Here is a 6,000-nt window from a genome sequence, read left to right on the forward strand (position 1 = left end):
TGAGTTGTTTTCAGCATAATATCTTGTCTACAGCTGGGTTGTGTGGACTCTAGCCGTACAGTGCCTGTAAGTCCCAAGACGGACAGTTCTAGGTTGTTGAAGCCGTGTCTAAACTTGGTCAGTGGCTTAGATCAGTCTTCAACTGGTGGCAGCCTACCGTACCTTGAAGGAGTGACATGCTCCTAGATTTGGGATCAGAGCAATCTCTCTACTGAGGGTAGATCCCAGAAAACCATAGAGCCCCGCCCGCCCCCGTTTTGTCACACTTGCTATTCACGGAAGATATGGCATATTAATTTGAATAAAAAGATGTCTGGCAAAAATGAGTGTAGATTCAGGCAGATTTTCAAACATGGAATATAGAATTATTAACGTGCACACATTTTTACACTTCAATATATGAGCATTCCCGGAAAACTCTCTTCTCTTGTTTTACATGAAAATGCTGTTGGTTTAATGTTCATCTTTTTTCATATTTAGGAGAGCTGTCACCCAATTACATTTTAATAGATTAACTGAGACTTCGTTGATTAATTGATCAAATCTACATATGAGAAAAACAGTCGTTTTCAAGAACAAGTATATATTGGGTTGTATCCTAGCAGTACCATTCATGGAGTGCTAAATTAGAATCAAACCCTTTCTTTATAGAGAAAGCATATGCATGATTGATTATTTGGAGCACTTTTGTTCAAATGTTAAATCAATCTAACCAATTAATTGACTAAAACATTGCAGCCCTTGTTTTTTAATCAATTTACTTTTAGCAGAGGCTTAAAACTGATTACTTTTTATTCTCTTCTCAAAGTCTCCTATTTTTGGCACACTGCATCAAATCTCTTAGTATGTGTGGGGCTGTATGGATGTGATTTCTCAAATTCAAGATTCACTAAGAAAACCTTGCCTTATACCCAGATTTGGATGATAATTTATGTTTATCTCATCTTTTAGCTGAACAGAACATAGCCAGATAGTGGAAGGTTGCCAAATTTTGTTACATTGTGGGTAGGATACGTTTGGAGGTTATGAATACTCCTTAGTTGGATATTTTACCATTGTTAATTATAATCTTATTTCTTTATTTTATTTATATTTGTTATATTGACATTGTTATTTGTATTCTTTATGTTCTCTTTTCTGGTCAATGACTGTAATAAAATAGAACTGAACTAAGAAAACCTGTCCCCCATAAGCTAATGCCACAATTCTGGGAGGAAGAGTTGGTTCTGCATATAAATTTCCTGGAGCTCCTGGCTGTTCTTGCTCTCAAATCCTTCCTTCTGGATAACACCCAGAAGGTGTTATCAATGTAAACATTGTTTACATCAGTCGACAAGGAGGAGCAGTCTCCAGATCCCTGTGCAACCTAGCTGTCCAGCTTTGGGACTGGAGTATATGTCACCAAATATACCCTCTGTCTCTGCATGTAAAGGGCACTGACAATGTCCTTGTGGATAATCTGAGCAGAAAAAACATTCCTCCCATCAGCATGAATGGGAAACTAAACAATGTAATTCATGATTTCTTCGAGAATTCCCCAAGTTAGACCTCTTTGCATCTGTGACCAGTGAGAAATGTGATAGTTTCTGTCAAGAGCAGGAGTGGGGAAAGGATCTCTGAGGGATGCCTTCCAGATCCCCTAGAGAAAACACACATCCTACCTCTTTCCTCCCTTCCCTCTACTCTCCAGGATACTCAGCAAAGTCCTTCAACACCAAATGCACCATGCTTACCCTTGATGGCCAAGGCAACCTTGGTTCCCTCTCCTCCTATTACTATCCCAACGATCCCATCACCACCTGCTTCAGCTCTTCAACCCTCTGTCTCAGAAAGAAGGTCAAGGCCTCCATCACAGTCTTTGAACCCTGAACTTGATGGTGTGGAACTTCTAGACAATATCCTATTGCATGATAGAGAGGTTTCCACTAGATGAAACTACAGCTGTAAATGGAAAACATTTGCCAAATATGCCAGGGCCAAAGGTTTTAATCCCTTTAATCCCTTAATCCCTCAATATGACGTCGTTCTGTTTCTTATCTCTCTGAAATGTTCAGACCTTTTCAATCCATCTATTAAAGTCCATATAGTGGCCCTCTCTGCAGTTCATGCAAACTGGGATGCGAAGTCACTATTCTCTCACCCAGACCGAAAGGTTTCTTGAGGTTTCTTAAGGGAATCAACTTCCCACCAATTAGAAAATAAATTGAACCTTGGACACTCTCTTTCGTACTTTCTCAACCAACAGAGGTCTCCTGTGAATCACGATCTTCAAAACCCATTAAGTTGCTCTCTATAAGGACAGCCTTTTTGATTGCTGACTGCAGCATGAAGGTTCAGCAAATATACCACTTTGAGAATCTATTCCCCTTTCACAAAATTCTACCCAGTAAGGTGGTTATGAGAACAGATCCTTCCTTCTTACCCAAGGTAATTTCCGACTTTCATGTCAACCGGGACATTATCCCTTTTTAGTGAATCCTACCACTCCTTTGGAGTGTTCTCTCCATGCTACAGATGTTTGTAGAGCACTGTTCTAGGGACGTGCCGTCGAATTGCAGGGCACAATTGCAGGAAGCTGCCGAATGGCAAGGCACATCCCTTTAAAACTGAGAGCTTACACAGCCCCTTTAAGTGGAGGAGAGCAGGTCCATACCTGCTCCTCCTCTGCTCGCTGCCACTGCCCTCATCCCAGCGCTCCCCCCAGCTGTGCCTACATACCAGTGGGGCATCTTCCAGCTACCCCTGTGCAATGCTGGCATGCATATGGCTTGCATGACAGCCATTTGTGTGGTCAGCATGCTTGCGCAGGCATAGCTGGGGGGAGCGCTGGGATGACAGCAAGCAGAGGAGGAGCAGGTATGGACCTCTCCTCTGCTTTATTATTAATTATTATTATTACGTTTTATATCCCACTCTTCCTCCAAGGAGCCGAGCGGTGTATTACATACTTGGGTTTCTCCTCACAACAACCCTGTGTAGGTTAGGCTGAGAAAGAAGTGACTGGCCCAGAATCACCCAGCAAGTATCATGGCTGAATGGGGATTTGAAATCAGGTCTCCCCGGTCCTAGTCCAGCACTCTAACCACTACACCACGCTGGCTTTAAAGGGGCTGTGTAAGCCCTCAGTTTTAAAGGGGTGATTTGGGAGCTGAATTGCGATTTGGCACATCCCTACATTGCTCTTCTATATAGACAAAACTAAAAACTTTAGAAAGTCCTGAAGATTCTTCGTTGCCTTCAGGGGCAGGGGCAAGGGCCATTCCCTGGAGCTTGTTCCCAAGCTATTTGAGGACACACAGCATCCTTGTGTGGCAAACAGCCAGCTGCAATGTGAAGTGTGACATCAGTCTGAAATGTTTTAATAGATTACAGTATTATATTGGGGTCCTCCCCCCACCCCAGTTTAGGCTTATGTCTGAAAAAAGAAAATGCTTGGGCTAAGCAAACATTTTCACGGGTTTACTCATGTCTGGCAAATGTGATCTTGTCACCACTATTAGCTAAGCAAACATGCCACTTTGACTTATAAAATTTGATGTTGAGTTTTTTTTTAAAAAAACAACACCAAACCTCCCCTTCAGGCCTACTGGGACTTTTATAAAGGCACACTCATCATTCCAGAGGGCTTGATGCCCTTGTATTACTGCGTGGTGCTTCTGGGCAGAATTCCTATTTACCCTGTTAGGCTATCTTCTTCTGACCTAGTTTTATTTTGTTCAGACAATCCCTGTAGGGTTATACTGATATTGTCTTGTCCCAATTATTATATTTTTAAAGTAATAGCTAGTGCTTTCCCCCTGTAGCTTTCCCTTCAAATACATCAGTGCTCTAGAATTTGGATTGTTTCAAAATAACATTTTCAAAAGCCTATTTAGATTACATTCCTCCTTCAAACTGTTTCACTATTATTGTCTTCAAATGAAAGTGCTGGGAGGGGGAATGTATATCTTACACTTAGAAAAAAATATATATATAAAAAACCACGAGTGGCTTACAAGCAATGCCATGCAAATAAGGAGGATGCGTTTTCTGATAAGCCTCCTTACATTATTGATCTAATTTTTGGATCAGTCCAAATTAAGTCTGGACAAATCCAAATTAATACCTGAAGCTGTAAATTATGCTCCTGTTTAAACAGCAAAGTAAGGAATAATTGGTATTGAAAGCTTATGATGTGAAATCCCAGTCTGATCTTTCACTACCGCTGAGCCAAATTACTCACTCTTTTTGGTACACATTTTTGGCAGTGTCTCTGGAATTTTTGCTAGCACTCAAACGTCTTCCTTTTACTTGTTTACACCTCCTCATAATATTACATAGCACCCCATCTGAGTGCTACAGAGAATTATGATTTCATCCCACTCTCAAATAATAGGCCTGTTCTGATGATAATTGCAGCACATGCAATTATGAAGGGGACATGCCAAGAGCATGCCTGTTGTGACATACTCTGTGGACATCCTGACTACCTCCACTCATGTCCCTTTATTGCATGGGGCAACTGTTCATCCGAATGGCCCCTTTACATGTTCCCCAAAGTGCTCTCCATGTGCCAGGAGGGCACATCCTCTTCATAACTGCATGTGCCAGGGGCTGTATTGTTGGAAACAGCCTTATGTGATCCCTGATTGGGTGGGATCACCCATATCGCTAATCCAGAAAGGATGGAAGAAAAGGTAGTAGAGAGGCAGAAAATGGTGCCAGAATAAAAGCAGCCAGGGAAAATAATGGTGCTGAGCAAGATAGAAAAAAGGTGAATATTTGTCTGGTTGAACTATTTGGAGGGAGAAAATCCTATCCCTCGGACAGAGATGTTCATTCCCAAAAGGAAAGTGGAGAATATACATTCAGCTTACTTCTCACTTTTTAATGTTATCCTTGTAATTAACGTTATCCTTGTAGAAGGCATCATTTCTATTTTCAAATCGTTCATACTGGGAAAAGGATATTTACTTTTGTTTGCAAGGAAACATTCATAGATGTTTCTGGCTGGACAGGGAAATTCTCTTTCCTCAAACACAAAGGTAAATGTGCCATAGAGTCGGTGTCACCTCCTGGCACCCACAGAGCCCTGTGGTTGTCTTTGGTAGAATACAGGAGGGGTTTACCATTGCCATCTCCCACACAGTATGAGATGATGCCCTTCAGCATCTTCCTATATTGCTGCTGCCATGCAGGACTTTTGTTCGTGACAGTAAACTTTTGCATGTTGATCAGTTATGTATTCTAAGATAATTGATTTATAGGAGGGTTTAAATATATATGTATAAATACATTATAAATGTATAACAGGCACATATGGATGCTGTTCCACATCTTAGAAGGTATCTATCCTCAAATAAGATTTCCTGGTCATACAGATCTACTGTAGAGGCTGTTTCAAAGCCACTTTGTTCCAAGGTATAAGATAAATCAGGACAGAGTTATGTTCTGTTATGGCCCCCAAATGCTAGGAAAAACTTGCCTGATGAGATTTGCCAGTGTCTGTATCTTTTAAAGGAGGTTTATACTGGCTTGGTTGATGCAATAGCTTTGGATACAGTCTGGAAGAGTAAAAACAAACAGAACTGTATTCTTTCATCATATTTGGCATAGGGAAGGGGGAGCAGATGCATCTGTGCCCGCACTACTAATTATCAACAAAGTGTCATCAATGTACTAGGAATGTGCAGAACGTTCTCAGCTCAGAACATTCCAAATCAAAATGGGCCATTTTGAGTGTTCCAAGCTCAAAAGAGCGCCCTTCAAATGATGGGCCTGTTTTGAGCTCAGAACGGAATGACCCTGTTCCAAGTCAGAACGTTCTGAGCACTCCGAGCGCCATTTTGGCAGTTTGTTTTCCCCCTTGCTTCCTGATTTCGGCACTGGCTTCCAATTGGCTTGTGATCTCCTTTCTTCTGTGCTGAATTGTTAACATACAAATCAAGTTGATTTGTATGAGAACAAGCCAAACAAGAAGAAAGGAGATCACAAGCCAATCGGAGCCAGTGCCAAAAATAG

The sequence above is a fragment of the Hemicordylus capensis genome, chromosome 3 (assembly GCF_027244095.1).
Source record: "Hemicordylus capensis ecotype Gifberg chromosome 3, rHemCap1.1.pri, whole genome shotgun sequence".
Taxonomy (NCBI): Eukaryota; Metazoa; Chordata; class Lepidosauria; order Squamata; family Cordylidae; genus Hemicordylus; species Hemicordylus capensis.